Consider the following 24,265-nt stretch of genomic DNA (forward strand, 5'->3'; position numbering starts at 1 on the left):
GAATGGATGCTGTATTTTGTCAAATGCTTTCTCTGCATCTAATGAGAGGATCATATGGTTCTTGGTTTTTCTCAATGGATTTCATTGAGTTCTGCTCGAATCTTTATTGACTCTCTTCTTCTGCTGGAAGGATCTATTTGCTGTTTTTTCTCCAGCTCCTTTAGTTGCAAGGTTAGCTTTTGTATTTGAGTTCTTTCCAGTTCTTGGATGGATGCTTGTATTCCGATGTATTTCCCCCTCAGGACTGCTTTTGCTGTATCCCAAAGATTTTGAATTGTTGTATCATCAGTCTCATTAGTTTCCATGAATCTTTTAAATTCTTCTCTAATTTCCTGGATGACCCTTTCATCTTTTAGCAGGATGGTCCTTAACCTCCATGTGTTTGAAATCCTTCCAATCTTCTTGTGATTTAGTTCTAATTTCAAAGCATTATGGTCTGAAAATATTCAGTGGACGGTCCCAATCTTTTGGTATCAGTTCACACCTGATTTGTGACCCAGTATGTGGTCTATTCTGGAGAAAATTCCATGTGCACTTGAGAAGAATGTGTATTCAGTTGTGTTTGGATGTAAAGTTCTGTAGATATCTGTGAAATCCATCTTGTCCAGGGTATCATTTAAAGGTCTTGTTTCTTTGGAAATGTGCACTTAGAAGACCTATCGAGTGTAGAAAGAGCTAGATTGAAGTCACCAAGTATAAGTGTATTATTATCTAAGTATGTCTTAACTTTAGTTATTAATTGATTGACATATTTGGCAGCTCCCACATTGGGGGCATATATATTGAGGATTGTTAAGTCCTCTTGTTGGATAGATCCTTTAAGTATGATAGAGTGTCCTTCTTCATCTCTCACTACAGTCTTCGGGATAAACTTTAGTTTATCTGATATAAGGATGGCTACCCCTGCTTTCTTTTGAGGACCATTCGAATGGCAAATGGTTCTCCAACCTTTCATTTTCAGGCGTAGGTGTCCTTATGTCTAAAATGAGTCTCTTGTAAACAGCAAATAGATGGGTCCTGCTTTTTTTTTATCCAGTCTGAAACCCTGCGCCTTTTGATGGGGGTCATTAATCCTATTCTCGTTCAGAGTTTTTATTGAAAGATATGAGTTTAGTGTCATCATGGTATCTATTCAGTCCCTGTTTTTGTGGATTCTTTTCTTGGACTTCCTCTTTCTTTTACAGAGTCCCCCTTAAAATTTCTTGCAGAGCTAGTTTGGAGGTCACATATTCTTTCAGTTCCTGCCTGTCTTGGAAGCTCTTTATCTCTCCTTCTATTCTGAATGAGAGCCTTGCTGGATAAAGTAGTCTTGGTTGCATGTTCTTCTCATTTAGGACCCTGAATATATCCTGCCAGCCCTTTCTGGCCTGCCAGGTCTCTGTGGAGAGGTCTGCTGTTACCCAATATTCCTCCCCATAAAAGTCAGGGATTTCTTGTCTCTTGCTGCTTTAAGAATCTTCTTTTTGTCTTTGGAGTTTGCAAGCTTCACTATTAAATGTCGAGGTGTTGAACGGTTTTTATTGATTTTAGGGGGGGATCTCTCTATTTCCTGGATCTAAATGCCTGTTTCCCTTCCCAGATTAGGAAAGTTTTCAGCTATGATTTGTTCAAATACATATTCTGGACCTCTGTCCCTTTCGGCGCTCTGGAACCCCAATTAAATGTAGATTTTTCTTTTTGAGGTTGTCATTTAATTCCCTCTATCTATCCTCATGATTTTTTAATTTTTTTTTCTCTTTTTTCCTCAGTTTCCCTCTTTGCTATCAACTTGTCTTCTATGTCACTCACTCGTTCTTCCACCTCCTTAACCCTCGTCGTTAGGACCTCTAGTTTGGATTTCATCTCATTTAATTGATTTTTAATTTCTGCCTGATTAGATCTAAATTCTGCAGTTATGAAGTCTCTTGAGTGCTTTATGCTTTTTTTCTAGAGCCACCAGTAGCTTTATAATAGTGCTTCTGAATTGGCTTTCTGACATTGAATTGTAATCCAAAGTTTTTAACTTTGTGGGAGAGAGGACTATTTATGATTCTTTCTTTTGAGGTGAGTTTTTCCTTCTAGTCATTTTGCTCAGTGCAGAGTGGCCAAAAACAAGTTGTATTGGGAAAAGGAGATAAAGAGAGGAGAGAAAGAAGAAAAGAAAAAGAAAAAAAGAAGAAAAAAGAAGAGAAGAAAAGAAAAAAAGGGGGAGGTAAGCAAACCAAACAAAAAACAAGGGGAGTATCCTCTGATTCTGTATACTGTAAATCCCTCGACTTCTCCTGGAACTTTCCAGGGCTCCTTGGTCAATAATTTGTTTTTCCCGTGTAGGTCTAGCTTGTCTTCTGAGGGAGGGGCCTGCTGTGCTGATTCTTAGGTGTGAGCACCTGGGGGAGCTGTTCATCCGCCTGCCTGGTGCAGGACTCAGAGAAAGTTGTTTAACCTGTTTATCCTGTGAGGCCACTGTGAGGCTCAGTGGGGGTTGTTTACCCGTGAGGCCCCAGGAGGAACAACAACAGTGGGGGTGGCCAGCTCTCCAGCCCTGGAGTCAGCTCCTGCAGTAACTACCAGAGCTCTCAGTCTGCAGGGGCCTGGATGCTCTGCGGGCGGGGCCGCTGATCTGCTCAGCTCGGGGCTGCCCAGCGGCAGGAGCGTCCCTGCTGTCCTGGGCCCTCCCGGCCTCTGCCTGGCCCGGGGGAAGCGCCCTGTGCTCCCGGGCCTGCGCTGCTGGAATCTGGCTCCCTGCCGGGCAGCTCCCTCTGCGCCGAGCCTCTACCCGAGCCGCTCCAAGCTGCAGCCCTTTGGGGAGCTCGCCCACGGGGTGTGGGGCGCTTCCCCCCGGGGTGCAGTTCCTCTGTTAGTGTCCCTGGGAGCCTGAGGGCATCCCCACCCCTCCTGGGATCCTGCCCGAGCTCCCTGTGGAGTGTCTTTCTGACCAGAAAGGTTGGTGCAGCTCCTGTTTCTCCGGGACGGGGCTCTCCTGTCCTGGGGGCTTTCAACTGCAGCCTCAGCCCAGCTCCTCGTGGGGCCCCTCCCCCTTGGAGGCCTTTTGTTTCTTTATTTCTTTTCCCCCGTCTTCCTACCTTAGAAGCATGAACTCTTCTCACTGTAGCATTCCAGCTGTCCTCTCTTTAAATCTCAGGCCGAATTCGTAGGTTTTCAGGATGATTTGAAGGTTATCTAGGTACTTTGGTGGGGACAGGCGACTTGGGGACCCTCCTCTTCTGCCATCTTGCCCTGCCTCCCCCTGTCCTTTGGTTTTAATGTGGGGTACTCCCTTTAGCAATCCTTAAAGGCAGGTCTAGTAGGCAGCTTCTGTTGATCTGGGAAGGTCTTTATTTCTTCTTCCTTTTTGAAGGATAGTTTTGCCAGATATAATATTCTTTTTTGGTACATTTTTTATAGTTGCTTTTAATGTATCACCTCACTTCCTTCTTTGTAATGTTTCTGCTGAGGTACCTGTGGATAATTTCATGAGAGTTCCCATTTACATGACAATTTTTTTTTTCCTTTCAGCTTCCAAAAGTTTTATGTGATTGATTTTTGACAGCTTGATCATGTGTCTCTTGGGTTTATGCTAGTTAGAAACTTTTTAATTCTTGAATTTGAATGTTTATTTCCATTCTTATATTTGGTAAGTTTTTGGCTGATATCACTTCAAATTCTCTCTCCCTTATCCATTCATTTCCATAATGCATAAATTTATCTGCATGTTGGGGTCCCATAAATTCTTTGAGCTTTTCCAATTTTCTTGATTCTTTTCCTGTTTATTTCTCCGATTCTATAATTTCAAATACACTCTTTTGAGTGCACCATATTTTTTCTTCTGCTTGATCAAGTCTGCTGTTGAAACTCTAGTGAATTTTTCATTATAGTCATTGCATTTTTCAGTTCCAAAATTTTTCTTTGCTTATTTTTATATAGTTTCTAGCTCCTTATTAATCTCATTTTGCCTATGCCTACTTTTCCTGATTTCACTTACTTGTGCGTCTGAATTCTCTGGTGCATTGAGCCTTTTAAGGTGGTTATTTTGGATTTTTTGTCAACTAATTCATAGATGTACCTTTCCTTAGGGTTTGTTTTATGGAGATTTATTTTTGTCTTTTGACTAGGCCATGCTTTCCTGTTTCTCTCTTGCTATATGTATGGTAATTTTTGCATTTGAAAAAAAACCCAGCCATCTCCCACTCTTTATAGACTAACTTTAGAGAAAAGACCTTCACCAATGATCTTGGGAAGAGACTCTGGCAGCTTCTCAAGCCTTTTATTAAGATGCATCTTCTCTAGGTTTATGTGTTCCAGTTTCTTTTCTGGAGCTTGTGCTCTTTTGCTCTTTCTAATGTATAGTACTGTAAGTCCTTTGGGCTGCAATAAGCCAGTGAGTTCTCTTTTGTTCTCAGAAGGCAAGGCATCCAAAGTATGCTGATTTATTCTCAGTGCTCTGAGTTGGGCAAGACATAAATCAGTCCTTCTGGAAGTTTCCTGAAAAGCTTGAATATTGCATACATGCATGTATATTTCACCTTTCTCTTTGTCTTCCAAAGGAGAAGTCACAAGCTGGGTACTTTCTGATTGCTCTGAACTGTGCCAGTGTTAGGGAAGGGCTGACATGGTTGAAATAAAACAACTTTTTTTTTTTTTTTTTTTTTTTTTTTTTTACCTATTTCATTGTGGCTGTTTTTGACTTTGAACTTGCTAGAGTCACTGTGGCTTCTTAAATGGTTTTTGGAGTTCTTATAATGGCCTTTTGGGCCATATATTTTTAAGTCATTGTCTCTGTTGGGGAATGAGATCTAGGTCTTCCTCTTTCATCATTTTGCTGATATTACTTTCTACTTAGGACAAAAGTGCCAAGCCAATTCAAGGGAGTAAAGAAATGGTACTGGAGCAATTGAACATTTTTAAAATAGTATACATGAACTTAAATCTCCTATTTTACATAAAAATAAATAATTGTTGGAATGCCTGGGTGGCTCAGTGGTTAAGCATCAGCCTTTGGCTCAGATCATGATCCCAGGGTCCCGCTCCCCATAAGGAGCTGCTTCTCCCTCTGTCTATGTCTCTACTTCTCTCTGTGTGTCTGTCATGAATAAATAAATAAAATATTAAAAAAATCATTATTATAGGCCAAATGTTTCTGTACCTCCAAAAAAAAAAAAAAAAACATTTTGAAATATTAACCCACAATGCAATGGTATTAAGAAGTGGTACCATGAGGAAGTAATTAGAATCAGATGAGCTCACGAAGGCAGATCTCTCATGAATGGATTAGTGCCCTTATTACAAAAAATATAAGAATGCTTGCTATTCTCTGCTGTCTGCCTAACTAGGATACAATGAGAAGTGAGCAGCTTGCAACCAGAAAGAGTCTTCAATAGAACTGCTGATTCCTGATATTGGAATTCCAGGTACCATAACTGAAAGAAATAATTTCTGTTGCTTTTAAGCCACCTAGTCTTTGGTATTTCTGTTATAGCAGCCTGAACAAATGGAGACAGTCATGTAGTTAAACAAAATATGAAACCAAAACTTTGAGAAAATATACAGGAGAAAACTTTCCATAATTAGGGCTATGCAAAGAATTATTACAAATGAACAAAAAAAAAAACATGATTTACAAATGGAAAATTTGATAATTTGGGCTTTCAAAATTTCAACAAAATTCTGCTCTATGTAGGACATATTAGGATGAAAATATAAGCTATATGATAAAAGAGAATATTTGGAAACTACAAATTTGACAACGTACAAGTATCTTGAGTAGAGCAAGAACTATCAGTCAATGGTAAAAATAAAACAAATAATGCAGTTAGAAAATGAGTAAAAATACAGTGGCGCTCTTCCAGAAGACATACAGATAGAAAAACAAGCACATGAAAACACGTTCAACAACATACACCACTGGGGAAATGAAAATGTAAACCACAGTGAATTATAACTGCATGGTTACCAGAATGGCTCAAATGTAAAAGAGTGACAACACCAAATATTGATGAGGCTATGGAAAAAGTGGATTATTCATACATTTCTGATAGAAATGTAAAAAGTTACAGTTACTCTTAAAAGATTTGGCAACTATACAGTTGTTCCAGTACCATTTGTTGAAAATCAGTAGAATATATATATATATATATATACCTATATATTCAATGAATATATATATATATATATTCATTCCAATAATGAATTGGATGAATGAATTGGATGAATGAATTATATATATATATATATTTATTCCAATAATCTCCAATATATACATTCCAATACTCTCAATTTTATTCCACTGGACTATATAGATATACTATTGCTGATGAAGCACTGTATTACTTAAAATTTAGAGTAAAATTTAAAACCAAATTTTATGCTTTTCTACAACTATCACTTTTTTGCAAAATTGTTTATTATTCTAGTTTGATTGCACTTGCATATAAATGCTAGAATTTTAATTAGATTGTATTGAATCTATAGATCTAACTAGAGAGAGCTGACATTTTAATACTATTTAGTATTCCATTTTATGAAGGTGATATAGTTTTCCATTTACTAAGTTCTTTATTTTTTCTTAATAATGTTTCCTGGTTTTAAATATGGAGGAAATATACATTTATTTTTCTCAATTATTGCAAAGTTTGTTCTATTTTTGATATTACAACAAATCAAATTGTCTTTAATTTCTATTTCCAATTGTGTATATTTACCAATAAATCTACAACCAGAGCTCTTCACACATTTATGTGTTACACAATCAATACCATGTCATATCCCTTCAGCGGGAGAAAACTGGAATTTCTTATAGTGCATGCAGGTGTGCTGGCAATAAATTCTCTAAATTTTTCTTTATGTAAAAACTGCATCATTTTGCTTTTATTTTAATGGATTAATTCACTAGATATAGAAATTTTGGTTGGCAGTAATAACAATAGTGTGCTGAAAATAACAATATTATTATGTATGTTATACATATGTATAAATATACACAGACACACACACACACATATATATATACATATTTTTGTTTTTTTGTTTTTTCCTAGAAAGAGAGACAGTGGTGAGAGGGGCAGAAGGAGAGGAAGAGAGAGAACCATAGGCAGGCTCCATGTTCAGTGCAGAGCCCAACACAGGGTTCAATCTCAGGACTCTGAAATCATGACTTAAGCCAAAATTTGGATGTTTAACTGACTGAGACACCCTGATGTCCCTATATAAAATATATAAAAATATTGTTATTTTTAGCACATTGAACATGTCATTTTTACACCTTCTGATATGAATAATTTCTGATAAAAATTGAATCATTAATTATAATGTTTCCCAACATACATAGAGAAATATACTGTTTGTTTTTCTGTAATTGTTTAAAAATTTCTTAGACTTTTAGTACATTTATTATCATTTTTGTACATTTTTATCATTTTTTAGTTTTAGCACATTTATTATCATTTTGTGTTTTCATCTTGCTTGTTATTGTTGAGCTTCTTGTAAATTCATGTGCTCTGAAAAATTTGTGAAATCTTTGGTTCTTTATATTACTTTTCTCTACCCCTTTATTTTGCTCTTCTCTTTCTAGGACTTCAATTGCATGTATTACTTACTTGACATTTCTTCACAAGTGTCTTTGACATTTCTTTATAAGTGTCTTTGAAGCTCTGTCCATTTTATCTTTAATTTTTTTCTATATTCTTTAGATTGTGTAATATTTTGACCTGTTTTTAGGTTTGCTTATTTATTCTATTAACTGAAATCTGATATTAAGCCAATGTTGTTACTTTTTCATTTAAAGTTACTGTACTTTTCAGCACTTGATTTACTGAGTAGTTCTCATTTGTATGTTGAGATTCTCCAACTATTCCCACATTAAAATCAGTTTCCATTAACTTTATACATATGTTCCCACAATTCTTCAAACATATTTATGTAATAGTTGCTCTAAAATTTTTATCTGATGAATTCAATCTGGTTCTACTCAGTTTCTGTTGGTCATCTTTCTTCCCTGTTATGAGTGACACTTTCCCTCTTCTTTGATGTAGCTATTTGTTGAAAAATGGGCATTACAGATCACGATTGCTGTGGCATTAGATCCTGTTTTATGATTTCTGTGGTGTTCTTGCTCTTAAGAGATTTACTGCTGATTCTCAGATATTCTATCAGTCTCGGGATCTGCCTGCTGCCATCTCAAGCTTGTAAAGCTTCTACTGTCTTTTGCCTTGGTGGTGGCATAGTTGGGAATTGCACAGAATTAAAAAATTAAACAAAGCAATAAAATCTCAGATCTCACTCAGTACAGCTCTATCTTTAAAAAGTAAAGTCCTCATTTTCTTTTGTCTAAATTTTTGCCGTGCATTCTTCTCTCTTATTCATGAATCTGTAGTGTAGATGACAGCCAGGAATATGGGCAATTTTATGCACCAGGTTTGTATCTTACACTTTCTGTCATTTTCTAAATACCACACTTTGTCCTTTAACGTTTCAGTTACTCTTTTAATACTAAACCCTATTTGCCATCATCTCCAGTTGATAAAGATGAAGTTTCCTCTACTTATTTTGCAACAGCCTTGGGGTTTGGGAGGAGCATTCAGGCCAGAAATTCACAGATTTGCAATTCTCACATCTTCTAGTTGCAATATTTTAAAGTATAAACTCTAATTCTATTCTTCTTCTGACTGCTTTCCAGTTTGTTAAGTTTTATATGTATGAGGGGTCAAATTATTAATGTTACTGGAAGTTCTTTAGATATTAAAATTTTATGCCAAGATTTTTAAATGTTTTATTATTTAAAGATTTTATTTATTTATGAGAGAGAGAGAGAGAGAGAGAGAGAGAGAGAAAGGCAGAGACACAGGCAGAGGGAAAATCAGGCTCCATGCAGGAAGCCTGACATGGGACTGGATCCCGGGTCTCCAGAATCACACCCTAGGCTTCAGGCGGTGCTAAACCGCTGTGCCACCGGGGCTGCCCCATCCCCACAATTTTTTTTAAATACTCACATATACTGATCTAGCAAATATTAGGAGAATTTTTTGCTTAATGATAGTCATCAGGAAATGAAGAGAGGGAAGAAAGGGAGAGTTCTGTAGTTCATTATTAAAATTTACTATGAAAAATAAAAATAGTTTACCTATTATATGCAACCTAGTACTGTGAGTCTTTATGATCCCTCTCTGAAAGAGAGACATCTCAACTGGGAGGCCATGAGAGCTTCCCAATAGTTACTATGAGGGGATTTCCATTTTTGTCCCTATGTTTCTGCAATCTGGAGTCTGGAAATGATCCTTATTCCTGTTACTACAGACATAAAATATATAGAGAACACTTTATTATATTGAAGAAAGCATATCGAAAGGAAATATGGAAATAACACATTTTAGACATTATTCTTCTCTATTGCTGCCTCCCTTTCACTACTTTCTCTTACCCAAGTCCATTAGTAATCTCTCTACAAGCATTCCTAGTCTTCTTTACATTCCTAATTTGCAACACCTATACTGTTCTTTCCTCAAAAGTCCTTGTGGAGGCCATAATAATGCAGATTTCTAACTGCAGTATGTGCAATTAAGTGATAACTCTAGCTAATGCACTATGATATTATCACCATGTTCACAGTGAAGATATGTATCCCATTGGGCTGCTCTCAGCCAATGATTAAGCACATAAGAGATGCTAAGGCAGGGCCATTCCTAAGAAATAAAAGATTTCTCTGATGATCAGTGTTGACTCCAGAACTCTTTAATGGTTCTTCCAAATTCTTTTATACCTGCAGTGCATTCTAAGGTATTGACAATCCTTCCTTCCTTCCTTCCTTCCTTCCTTCCTTCCTTCCTTCCTTCCTTCCTTCCTTCCTTCCTTCCTCTTTTTCATACAAGGTCAGGCCTAAGTCACAGTCTAAAGGCTTTCATAGGCTCCCTTGGCTCTCTCTCTCTCTCTGTGATATCTAATATTTATCTTGCACATCTAATTTTGTCTTGGTGTCTGCTTCATGAAAAGTCCAAAATAATACAGACCCTGATCTATGCCAGCAGGCCTGGAAATACTCTTCTAATAAAGTGCATTTTAATTCTTGTGTTAACTTGTTTCTTCTTTCTCATCCCCCACATACAGTTAAAAGAAAATAGAAAATAGTTCATGGAGTGACTAGGAGGGGAATCTTTTTTGGTTTTGTTTATCTTTCCAAAATACTGACAATGAAATCCTCAGAATGTTTTGTATTTGTTTAATTTTAGAAAAATGTTAGGACAGTTAAGGAGGGGGCTCTGTTGGCAGTGAATGAACTACATGGGTAATAGACCAGTTCCTAAAGTCTAAATATTAAAAAGAGAGATGCATAGGTCACTTTCCTTGAACTAAAATATAACCTATTTCTTTTATCTTAAAGGATGCAATGATATAATTTATTATTTGGGTATTAAGTTTTTCAAGCCAATCTTGGCTGTTTCCTTAGTAACATTTTGCCATTAAAAAATCATTAAGAACAAACATGACTATGAACAAAGAAACAAACATGGCACCCAAATTCTGTTTGTATTTGGTTAAAAGTTGTCAGCCCCAGACTATATTAGTATATTTTAAGGTTAAGATAATTCTATAGACAATTCAAGACAAACAAGGATATATTTCTCTCTGTCTCTGTCTCTCTGTCTCTTTCTCTCTGTCTCTCAGTCTCTCTCTCTGTCTCTCTTTCTCTCCTCTCTCTCTCTCTCTCTCTCTCTATATATATATATATATATATACACACACATATGTGTGTAATTTGAAAATCAGTAGAGTGTAGAACTGAGGCTATTTTAAATCCAAAGTCTTCAATATCTGCTATCACCTCCTTTTCCAAACCCATGTCTATTTGAATCATGGGTTATAAAAATCATACCATATGAACTATGACATAGCCACTTCAAATTATATTATTGATTTTATTATGCAAAATTGTAATTTTTGCTAAAAAATAAGACTATAAAATGGTTTAGCCATATTGTCTTAACTGTGTTTAGTATGCAAACATATCTGCTTCCTGCTGGTAATCACTACTGAAGAGACTAAATTTTTTTCCCATATTCTAAATTGTTTCCAAATTTTCTACAAATTTGTGATGAAAAAATATTTAAATTTTTATTATTATTTAATAGATAAGATGCTAGCCCCTCCAGTAATATTAAGGAACAGAGTCTCAGTGTGCTTGGTTTATTCAAATACTTTGTAATCCAGTAAATATGTTTTAAGAAGATTCATATAAATAATTCATATCATTTATTTAGCAGGAAAAAAAAATGTATAGTACCTTGCAGATCCAGGCAGTAGTGCCCTTATCTCATGGAATGTACTGAATGAGGTAAAAATGATAAGAATAAGGGAAAATGCTAAAATGAATATATTTAATTCTATTAAAATACAAAGAATGGAACAGCTAATTATCTCCATGAAGAATGATTCAGAAAACTATTTATAGATGAACAGCCATTTATACAACTGTTTAAAGGAGAAAAAGAAAAACTCATCAAGATGTATACATTTGTATGTGTACATGTTTACAAACAAATTTATCCAAGTTTTTTAATATTATGATTCAATAAACTTTTTTTTTTTTAAATAAGGGAGAATTAAGATGGTGGAGTGGTAGGAGGACCTTATGTTTGTCTCATTCCTCAAACACAGCTAGATAAATACCGAATCATTCTGAACACCCAGGAAATCAATCTGAGGATTGAGAGAAAAGAGGCCACATCAAGGAAGGTAGGAGGTGTATGATTTGGGGGCAAAAGAATCATGGGTATTGTGGACAGAAGGGAGCTCTGGTCATGAAGAGAGGAGAGAAAGAGAGACAAATAAAGGAACGTGCAGGGGATTGCACAAGAAAAACATCTCCCCAAACAATTGACTGGGAAAATAAGGGCTGATTATTATAAGCAACAGATGACTCAAAGTCTGAAGTTCTAGATCTCCTTGCCATTGCCAGGGTCAAGGCTGGTAAGTGTAGTGGTGCTCCTATGGAGAAGGAGGGTGGAGGCCTGGGAGTGGACAGCATGCTCTGAGGATCCCTGGGTCCTACTGGGAGAAACAGTTCCCCTTCTTAGAGTGCATTTGGGAGAGGTGACACTGCCTCTCAAGGGACAAAAGAGCTAGCAGGCAATGTTAAGCTACCCCATTCGTTAGCTTATGAGGAGAGACACCTGCTAAGGGCAGCTAACTTGGATGTCGTCTTTTGCTGTGCTTTACCATAAAATCCAAGTCCCAGTGTGGACATGCAATTATTTTTCTGGGACAAAGCAGTACCAGCTACGGCATGGTGAGACCCTCCTTCAAGAGATCTGCATGGGTTTGCACCGTGTTATGTCCCTAAAACTTGGAGTTTTGAAACCCAGCCATGTGCCTATAATGAAACACAGAAGCACTGCACACCTGGACCTGCAGACAGCTTGAACACAGGATGAAGGCAGGAATCTGACAGAAGAACAAGAAGAAATCAAAGCCAGGGAGTTAAGCAAGATAGTTATAAGTAATATACCCAAACAAGAATTCAAAACAACAATCCTAAGGATACTTAGCAGGGCTTGAGAAAAGCATAGAAGAGACTAGAGAGACCCGTAGCACAGACATAGAAGACCTAAAAACTAATCAGGCTGAAATAAAAGGGCTATACTCAAGATGCAAAACTGACTGGATGTAATGACGAAAGAGTGGAAGAAGAAGCAGAATGAATAAATGATATAGAACATAAAATTATGAAAAATAATAATGCTGAAGAGGGAAAGGAACTATCACATCATGAAGGTAGACTTAGGGAACTCAAATGTTCCATAAAGCAAAACAACATTCATATCATAGGAGTTTCAGAAGAAGAGAGGGAAACAGATAGATGGCATATTTGAGGAAATTATAGCTGAAAACTTCCCTAATCTGGGGAAGGAAGCAGACATCCAAATCCAGGAGGCACAGATAACTCCCATCAAAATCATAGCCAGCCAACACCAGGACATGTCATAGTAAAATTTGTAAAACACAGATAAGGAAATAATCTTGAAAGTAGTAAGAGAAAAGTAATCCCTAACCTACAAGGATGGACAAATCAGGTTGGCAGCAGATCTCTCCACAGAAACCTGGCAGGCCAGAAAAGCATGGCATGATATATTCAATGTGCAGAATGAGAAAAAATATGCAGCTAAGAATATGTTATTCAGCAAGGCTGTCATTCAGAATAGGAGGAGAGATAAAAAGTTTCCCAGACAAATAAAAACTAAAGTTTGTAACTGGTTTAATAACCAGCACTAAATATTAAAGTGGATTCTTTGATTGGGAAAGAAAGGCAAAAAGCAATAAAGACTAGAAAGGAATTGAGAAAATCTCCAGAACCATCAACTTTACAGGTAATACGATAGAACTAAATTCATATCTAGCAATCACTAAGAAAGCAAATGAACTAAATACTCCAGTCAAAAGATACAGAGTGTCAGAATAGATTAAAAGAAAAAGACTCATATATAAACTGCTTATAAGAGACTCATTTTAAACCTAAAGCACTTCCAGATTGAAAGTGAGGGGATGGAAAACCATCTATCGTACTAATGGACATCAAAAGAAACCTGGAGTAGCCATACTAGATTTTAAGCCAAAGACTGAAATAAGAGATGAAGAAGGGCACCATATCAAAATAAAAGAGTCTATCCAAAAAGGAGATCTAACAATTGTAAATATTTATGCTCCCAACTTGGGAGGAGCCAAATATGTAAACTGATTAATAATGAACATGAAGAAACTCACTGATAGCAATGCAATAATAGTAGGGGACCTTAACACCACACTTACAGCAATGGACAGATCATCCAAGCTGAAAGTTACCAAGGAAACAATGATTTTGAGTAACACACTGGACTAGATGCAGTTAAGAGACATATTTAGAACATTTCATCCTAAAGCAGCAGAATATGCTTTTTTTTTTTTTAGACAAATACACACAGATAAAAGAACATCCTATTAAAGTACTAAGGAATGAATGGGTAAACCAGGATTAAAGGAAGAAAAACAAAAACACAAGGAAGCATATGAAAATGAAAACAAAACAGACCAAAATCTTTGGGATACAGCAAAGGCAGTCATAAGAGGAAAGTGCATAGGCATACAGGCCTTCCTCAGGAGCAAGAAAAGTCTCAAATACACAACCTAATCTTACAAATAAAAGGGCTAAACAAGGAATAGTAAATAAAGCCTAAAGCCAGTAGAAGAAGGAAAATAATAAAGATTAGAGCAGAAATAATGATACAGAAAAAAACAAACCCCACAAAACAAAACAGTAGAACAGATCAATAAAACCATGAGCTGGTTTTTTGAAAGAATTAATAAAAATGATAAAGCCTTAGCCAGACTTCTCAAAAACAAAAGAGAAAAAACAAAATAAAACCATGAATCAGAAAGGAAACATCAAAAATACTACCAGAGAAGTAAAAATAATTTTTTAGAAATAAAAAAATTATAAGAGAATATTATGAAAAATTAAATGACAATGATTTAGGCAATCTGGAAAAAATGGATAAATTCCTAGAAACTTATAAACTACCAAAGCTGAAACAGGAAGAAAGAGAAAACTTAAGGGGACTGATAACCAGCAAAGAAATTGAATCAGTAATCAAAAATCTCCCACAAAATAATTCCAGGACCAGATGGCATCCCAGGGGTATTCTACCAAACAAAGGAGAGTTAATACTTATTTTTCTGAAGCTGTTCCAAAAAATAGAAATGGAAGGAAAACTTCCAAAGTCATTCTATGAGGCCAGAATTATCTTGATTCCAAAACCAGACAAAGACCCCACTAAAAAAGAGAATTACAGGCCAATATCCCAGATGGACATGGATGTAAAAATTCTCAACAAGATACTAGCAAATCAAATCCAACAGTATATTAAAAGGATCATTCACCATGATCAAGTGGGATTTATTCCTGGGCTGAAGGGTGATTGAATATTCACAAATTAGTCAACATGATACACCACATTAATAAAAGAAAGGCTAGGAACCATATGCTTCTTTCAATAGATGCAGAAAAAGCATTTGACAAAGCATTCATTTATGAAAAAAAAAAAAAACCCTCAACAAATCAGGGAGAGAGGGAACATAAATCAACATCATAAAGGCCACATATGAAAGACCTACAGCAAATATCATCCTCAATAAGGAAAAACAGAGCTTTTCCTCAGGAACTCTTCCTCAGGAACAACACAAGGATGTCTGCTGTCACCACTGTTATTTGACATTATACTGGAAATCCTAGCTTCAGCAATTAGACAACAAAAAGAGATAAAAGGCACCCCAATCAGCAAGAAGTCAAACTTTCTTTCTTCACAGACAGCATGATACTCCAGTGGAAAACCTGAAAGATTCCACGAAAAAATTGCTAACACTGACACACAAATTCAGCAAAGTCACAGGATATAAAATCAACATACAGAAGTCTGTTACATTTCTATACACCAATAATGAAGCAGCAGAAAGAGAAATCAAGGAATCAATCCCATTTGCAATTACACCAAAACCCTTTAAGGTACCTGCGAATAAATCTAACAAATGAGGTAAAAGATCTGTACTCTGGAAACTATAAAACACTGATGAAAGAAATTGAAGATGACACAAAGAAATGGAAAAACATTCCATGCTCATGGATGGGAAGAACAGATATTCAAATGTCTCTACTACCCAAAGCAATCTATACATTTAACACAATCCTCATCAAAATACGACCAGCATTTTTCACAGAGTGAAAACAAACAATCCTAAAATCTGTATGGAACCACAGAAGACCCCAAATAGTCAGAATAATCTTGAAAAAGAGAAGCAGAGCTAGAGGTATCAGAATTCTGGACTCCAGCTATATTACAAAACTGAAGTCTGTGAGACAGTATGCTACAGATATAAATGCAGATACATAGATCAATGGAACAGAATAGAAAACCCATAAATTGACCCACAACTATATGGCCAACTAATCTTTAACAAAGCAGGAAACAATATCCAATGGAAAAAAGATAGTCTCTTCAACAAGTGGTGTCGGGAAAACTGGACAGCAAAATAGAGAATGAAACTGGACCACTTTCTTACCATACACAAAAATGAATTCAAAAGAGTGAACGAGGGCAGCCGTGGGGCTCAGAGGTTTAGCGCCACCTTCAGCCCAGGGCCTGATTCTGGAAACCCGGGATTGAGTCCCACATTGGGCTCCCTGCATGGAACCTGCTTCTCCCTCTGCCTGTGTCTCTGCCTGTCTCTCTGTCTCTCTGTGTCTCTCATGAATAAATAAATAAAATACTAAAAAACTAACAAACAAAAAACCAAAAGGGTGAACGACCTAAGTGTGAGACAAGAAACCATAAAAATTCTAGAGGAGAACACAGGCAGCAACTTCTTTGACCTCAGCTGTAAGAACTTTTTAGTAGACATGTCTCCTGAGGCCAGGAAAACAAAACCAAAAATGTTCTCTTGGGATTTCAGCAAGATAAAAGGAAAGGAAATTGTTTCCTTTGCTGTGCAGGAAACAATCAGCAAAACTAAAAGGCATTCTGTAGGTTGCAACCTACAGAATGCAAGAAGATATTTGCACATGACATATCTGATAAAAGGTTAGTATCCAAACCCTATAAAGAACTTCTCAAACTCAACCCTCAGAAAACCAAATAATCTACTTAAGATACGGGCAGAAGATATAAATACTCATCATCAAAGTAATATAAATCAGAACCACCATGAGATACCATCTCACATCTGTCAGAATAGCTAATCAATAGCACAGGAAACAACAGATGTTGGCAAGGATTTGGATAAAGGGGACCCCCTTACTCTGTTGGTGGGAATGCAAAGTGGTACAGCCACTCTGGAAAACAGTATGGAGGTTATTCAAAAAGTTGAGAATAGAGCTACCCTATGACATGGCAATTGCACTACTAGGTCTTTACACAAAGTATCCAAAAATACTGATTTGAAGGGGCACATGCATCCTGATGTTTACAGCAGCATGATTAACAATAGCCAACTTATGGACAGAGTCCTAACATCCATTGACTGATGAATAGATAAAGAAGAGGTGGAGGAAAAAAAAAAAGGCAGGAGAGCAAGCCATGAGAGACTTTTAACCATAGAGATCTAACTGAGGGTTGATAGAGGGAAGTCATCAGGGGGTGGCCTAAATGGGTTATGGATATTGAAAACACTTTTTGTGTTGAGCACTAGATGTTATATGTAAGTGATGAATGACAAAATTCTACTCCTAAAACCAATATTGTACTGTGTCTAGCTAAGTAGAATTTAAATAAAAATTGGAAAGAAATAATAGTTTTTAATTAAAAACTTTCCATGATTATGTAGGATTGTTAGCCTAAAAAATAAAAATAAACCAACAAATGAATGAATGAATGAATGAATGGGTCAATGATAAGGAGAAAGAAGAAGAACAGTTAAAGCAGAGTAAGAAAAGATGTTCCAGAAATAAGAGATTAAAGTGAAATGATGGAAGTTTTTAATATGATAAGAGATTTTCTCATTACATATAAAATAAGTGGAAACATAAACATCTGAATAAAGGCTGTACTCATATATAATCTAAATAACACCTGCTATTTTCATTTACAAATAGATTTTTTTCTTAAATTTAGCAAATCAGATGCAGACCATTAAGATATAATGATTGGAATACCAGATAGAACATCAGCAGGAACCAAATGCCAGGGATTAAAAAGAAAGTAGCTTCATATTTTTAGAATAATTATATTTTAGACTCTGACATCCACGTTTTACAATTCAGTATATTATATAAAAGACCCCAATGGAGAGTATTTATTATGTCTGTTGCACAGAAAATTTAGCATTCCCACTCACTTTTCATAAAAACACATTTGTATAATCTCCGTATAAGAATGTTTTCAAGTAACTGATAAGTGAATGTTCAAGCACATAGTAGGTGCTCAGTTATTTATTTTAAATAGCTTATGCTATATTAGTAAGATTTTTTATTTTGGAGGGCAACCCATTAAATCCCAGATAATAGTATCCAAGTTGTGGTTATTGCTAAAAGCAAATAACATATGTTAGATTTAATGTTGAATATGTGCTATAAGATTACAAACTTTAATGCATAACATCATTGGGATTTTATAGATCAAATTAATTGTGAGTGCATTTTTACCTGTCATCATACAAATTTCTTTCTCTCATGAACAATATAAAGACAGAGTAGTTTAAATATCTAATAGAAAAAAACAAACATATCTTTCCTCATACCTAAATAGCATTATATATTGTTTAGACAGAGCGAAAGGAGGAAAAACATATCTGGTGAGATAAATCTTTACAAATGTATTCTATCATTAAATTTCACTTAATATTGTTGCAATAAAACAAAACTTTTTTTTTTTTTGTCTTGTTTTCCTCTACTTATTTTGAGGATATTTTAACTGAGAGGCAAATACATTTTAACATTTGGACACATACTCTTTACTAAAGTATTCCTGGGCAATATATACTTTGGAGATATGGATCATAGGGTAAGGAAAGAAATAGCTATGAAATTGATAAAAATAATTCGATGAATTTTCTTGACATCTTATTCAACTGTAGATACGACAGCTCAGTTCATTTGGTGCAAACATAGTCAGCAGTGGCGGCTATATTACAAGGTCTGATTCAGACTGATAACTCAAAGAATCTCAGGCAGTTCAACATTTATTTTAGAAATATCAAAAGCAATTAGGTCAAGAGTTTAACATTTCGTTAAAGCATAGTCTATTTGAACTTTTTACACACATAAGAAAAGGATCTCCAATCAATAGATATTTTATTAAGCTCTGGAAATTCCTGCTGATTTTGATACTCAGAGAAGAGAGAAGTTAGAAAATAGAAAATAAGTAAATTTGTAATTATAAGAGCACATTTTAGAAAACTGAGTTCTCATTTCACCTTTATTTTCTTTTCTAGGAAGAACTGCTTAAAGGGCATGGCATAAAATCTGATAAGAAGATATCTTTCTGTTAGGCAAAATGTTTATCAATACTAATGTTATCTTAGCAACCTCCTGTTCTGAAGTACTTAAGAAAATTTATGTACTATGCCTTAGGGGATTATACAAACTGGAAAGCTGTCTTTCTAAGACCCATCTTCAAAGGGGAGACTGGATAACTGAGTTTCCAGAATTCCTTGACAGAAACATAAAGAATCATAGAAAAATGGAGCTTCCAACTCAAAGGGAGGCAAAACATAAGGAAAGATAGGAGCACTAGAACAGATATTCCCTTATCCTTCTGTTCTAGAACAAATTTCCAAAGTCCCTATATACTGAAATTCTACTTAATGGAAAAAAGTACATGCTCTGTAACATGCACTCATCAAGTTTATTCATTTTTAGCAACAAATTAGAAGTGGAATTTATGGTAAATGACTGTATGTCTTCAAGATGATGTAGGTCATAAGAACACATAAGTAGAGAGAGAATATAATTTCATCCCATAAGGTTAATGAGTAGGCTTGAATGAAAATGAGCCAGAAATAGAGCCATTGCTCTACTATACCATGTAGGCTTAGCAGAAAAGTATAACAGAATTAGTCAACAGCATAAATCATAATGTAGAATTCACCTATTAGAAGATAGATAATGCTGGAGATATTGAGAGAGTATAAAGTTCGAGAAGAATCTTTCATCAGAAGCCTGGAACTATGCTTTCCTGATAGCCTTCACACTTGTGACAAAAGAGAGTGTTGTATATAACTATATGCATTTTGTGGAATTACTAAAGAGAGTTAGATTGCTTTTATAAAAGAAAGGAAGTCCAATAAGATATATATGGAATAGATGGGAGAGCTCAGGCAGTGCAATTTTCAGCCCCATTTACTCTGCAACCTTCATGGTCTGACGTAAGTACAGGTCAAACAATGGAGCCTATGCTGGGCATTACCACTAGATGCATAGGATTGAACATGCTAGAGACATTAGTTATGGGAGTTAAATTATCAGATAAATGCAAGTGGGCTTTAGAGCATTTGTAGGGCCCATCTTTGAGAGCCTGCATGAAGCCAAACACAAGGAAGGAAGTTTGTCTGGGCCTGATGGTTCCTGGCACTTCCAGCAGGGTGGAAACACTAAGGAAACAATCCATTTCTGAGTAACCTAGGGAAGGATGATACTTCTACTTTGGGCATAAGACAGGGGATCTTTATTACGGATAGTACAGAATTGTTAGAGAAGGTTTGGAAGAATATCAAACAAGTACTACTGGAAGCCATCTGTGCTAGGGCTGACTAAAATACTGTTAGAGGCCTAAGACCCCCAATCCTATTCCTGACTTCCCCATAAATACTCTCAAATGCATTTCTCTTTCAGAATAACAATCATGTTACAATGAACAAAGGCTATTAGAAAGATATGGGAATATTCATGATTTAAATCAGAGTTTGGCAGATTATGTCTTGTGGAGTAATTCTGCTCCATTACCCATTTTTGAAATAAAAACATAGGGAACATAGGGGGTACCTGGTTGGCTCAGTCAGTTAAGCATCTGCCTTTGGCTCAGGTTATGATCCTAGGATCCTGGGATAGAGCACTGCCTTGGACTCCCTGCTCAGTAGGAAGTCTGCTTCTCCCTCTCCCTCTGCCTGCCACTCCCTCTGCTGTTCTCTCTCTCTCTCTCTTTGTCAAATAAAAGTCTTTGAAAAAATATAGTGGAACCTAGCCATGCTTGTTTATTATGTATTGTCTATGGATGAATTTTTGCTACAATGCCCAGGGTGAATAGCTGTGACAGAGATTGCATGAATCTCCAAATCCTAAAATATTTACTATCTATTCCTTTACAGAAAAAAATGCCAACCATGCATTATATGGTAGAGTCAAACAACAGTTTAAGGGCCCAAGGACAGAGCTCAAACCTGAGAGATTTAATATTCATGAACCATGGTTGGGCTCTTAATCCAAAAGGCAGTGGAGCTGTAATGTGGGCTTACTGGCTAGGCATAAGATGTTGCTAAGGATACCATGGTTTTACTTCCTAATTATTAATGACCAAAAGGGAATATCAGCTGACCTTGATGTAATTTGGGGGTGGGAAACAAGAGAGCAGACGGAGAGTGTCTCACCTTACACACAACTAAATTAGGGATTTAAATTAAATTACCTACAATTAAATACCTACATCAGAAGGTGATAAAAGTATTGTAACATACTTGAACCTATCAATAGCTATACCATCAAAAACTAGTGGTTTCAAAATTCCAATCATGAATTTTGATTGTGATTCTGTGAATTTGCAGTTTTTTCTGGGGCCAGCTAGACAATTCTGCTGATCTCATTCATGTGTCTGTTGGCAACTGAGGATCAATGGCCTCACTCCATGTCTGATAGTTGGCTGGGATGACTTGTTTTACTGGGATGCAGGCTCTTAACCTTCCACAAATTAACCTGGGTTTATTCGTGTTCCAGAGCAAAAGAAAACTTCAAAGCTAAGGCCCTGATGATAATTCTTTGCTTCCATCAAGGTTGCTACTCTTCTGTTGATCATAAACTAAGCAAATGGGCAGGCCAAGAATAAATATGGGTGAGAACTATCCAAAGACATGGATTATTACAACAATTTACCACACAGTATATGTCTAATAAGATACCAAAAGTTGTGAACTGATTATAGGAACCTGGTTTTAAGATGTATAAAAGTCAGTGGGACTTACCCACTGAGGAACTGACAGGAGATGGGGGGACCCACACAGGTACAATAGGGAATGATTTGATTATCAGAGAATCCTTTAACAGTTCAGGGAGAAGTCTCTCCCTCATATGGAGAAAGGGAAAGGAATTTGAAGGAGACACCAGCAACATGGACATTGAGGTGTTTGGGGCACTATCTTGGCACTGGGAGGCAGAGTTCCCTCCTAAATTCCTTAATCTAGAGGTATCAGAATTGGCTAGTTCAGAACCTCTGCAAGGAGAACAGTGTCATGAAAATTGCAATGAATATTCCAAAACAAATGGAAATGATGACATTAGAAATCAAAGAGCAAGAACAAGGATAAACAGAATCCACTATTATCACAGGTGATAACTCTATGCTGAGTGTTCTAGGACATCTTCTTGTACCCATAACACACCTAGTGAATGGCATATGTAGTACTCTTATTCTGATTTTTATGTGTAGTAATCCAAATACTCATGGGAAGTTTCTGTGTCCACTCTAGAGATACTCAAAGATTTTAAATATCCCCATGGGAGGCAGCATATGAATGCTTATTCTGTCATATTTAGTTATAAAGGCCACATACAAAATGTAGGGAATAATCCAGGGAGTGGGCAGGGGACTGGGTGGGGGGGTGGTGGCGGGAGAGGATTGCAGACAAATTTAGAGTATAACTTTAAGTTCTCCAAGACCTATTTGGTAAAATCTGAAAGAAATAACTGTTAGTTGTAGTTATTTCCACTTGCATGTACCATTGACAATAAAACTGAAGTTCAGGGATAAATTTGGTCTAGGGTTCTACACATAATAATCAAATATTATAAGCTCTTACCAGTTACTATTCTCATTTCTTAATTAGCATTATCTAGACCCCTTATCTTTAAAGATTCTAATCTAGTTGTGGAATGAGGCTGGAGGCTGTGATTGCTTTTAAAACCAATTCTGTTGATTCTAATGTGTTGTCATTTAAATTAATCCTTATTATATTCTATACAGGAGACACTATGATAGTCCATTTTCAAGGTGCAAAAATTGAAACAGAATGAGGTAATAGGGTGCCCCAGATCATCTAGTTTATTATAGAACTATCCTTCATTACAGAACTAGTAAGCATCAGTGGTAGGATTTGAACCTAGGGAACCTGATTACAGAACTTTGACCACTGGGATCCCTGGGTGGCTCAGCGGTTTAGCGCCTGCCTTTGGCCCAGGGCGCGATCCTGGAGACCCGGGATCGAATCCCACATCGGGCTCCTGGTGCATGGAGCCTGCTTCTCCCTCTGCCTATGTCTCTGCCTCTCTCTCTCTCTCTCTGTGACTATAATAAATAAGTAAAAAAAAAAAAAAAAAAAAAAAACTTTGACCACTACTCTCTCTCCTGACCAAAAACGTTTAATGTTTATCTCAAAGCTTTTTTTTTTTTTTTTTCCTTTTGATTTCTGGAAATCAAAGTCTAGACTATTTTAACATTTAGTAACACATTTCTGAGTGACAGATGTTGCCAGTTTCCTTTTTGGTCAGGATGAGGCACTGAAAGTTTAGACATCTTCAGCCTACATTTGTAATCATCTAAGTCTCTACAGCAGTACTACAGAAGTGTTAATATGTAGCATCCCCAGTAACTGAGAGGCTTTGGATTTCAAGATGTTGCCCAGATCATAGATGATTAGTGTGTAGCAAAGGCTCCGAGTAGGTTTTCTCTCAGAATAACCCAAGGAGTTATAACTACAAAGCTTTGGGACACATACAGAGTTCAACTGGATACCATTTTGACATTCATGGGTAAAATGACAAAATAATGTAAGAAGCATAAATAGATTATTTATATCAACTAGGCATTAGAGGCAGTAGGGTTGCATTTATAGACCCTTATTTGATTTGAATATTAGGTCATGATGACTCAAATATGGTGATGGGACCACCCATTTCTTTATGTTTATTAGTCTATGATATGATGACTATAAGTGGCTCAGCATGGTAGTTAGGGAAATGAATAAAAATGTATTGATGTTCATAATTGTAAATTATGGGCCAGATTGAATCTCTAAGAAATAATCTCAGAGAGCCCCCCAATTTTGCATGAGGAGGTCAACATTTTTTAAGATAATTTTTATTAATGAGTCATTATTATTAGTAACTCCTGTGAGATTTAGAATTTAGTATGGAAATGAATTAAAACAAATCTGTAGTGTTAGTATTTTTGTATTAAGCTCAGAAACTATGTACATTTGCTACTTGAGCATTTACAGTTTATTGTAAAATTTTTGACATTTTAGCATTCAAACTGATTCTTATAATTTCAATTTTAATAAGCATAATTGAAAAAGTTAACATAGATTTACTAATTTAATATTCAGTACACATTTAAGGGAACTTATGGTTTAACTTACTATGTTAAATTTATAGAAGTTATTTAAGTACTCAGGAAGGTTTTATTTGTTAATTAGACAATTGGAATACTTAAAAAGAAATTGAATATATTAAATTTATAAATATAGTTTAGAATGTTGAAGGTGTTTAATTAACTGAGTTTGTAAATGTGACCAAACACTCTTAAAGGCCCATTATTATAAGTAGTGAAATTTTACTAGACTTAGCAATACAACA

General features: G+C 36.0%; 1 long non-coding RNA gene across 2 annotated transcripts in view; it reads left to right on the forward strand.

Annotated features, from left to right (window-relative positions):
- Window positions 1-20,525, forward strand: part of LOC111093510 — a 31,265-nt gene extending 10,740 nt beyond the window's left edge. The window contains exons 2-4 of one of the 2 annotated variants that reach the window (XR_005381949.1): window positions 5,310-5,387; window positions 11,562-11,700; window positions 18,919-20,525. This is a non-coding gene — a long non-coding RNA (uncharacterized LOC111093510). The remainder of the gene's footprint in view (window positions 1-5,309; window positions 5,388-11,561; window positions 11,701-18,918) is intronic. The other variant, XR_005381948.1, reaches the window with a different exon arrangement.
- Window positions 20,526-24,265: the final 3,740 nt, after the last annotated feature.

This window comes from Canis lupus, chromosome 31, assembly GCF_011100685.1.
Source record: "Canis lupus familiaris isolate Mischka breed German Shepherd chromosome 31, alternate assembly UU_Cfam_GSD_1.0, whole genome shotgun sequence".
NCBI classification, from domain to species: Eukaryota; Metazoa; Chordata; class Mammalia; order Carnivora; family Canidae; genus Canis; species Canis lupus.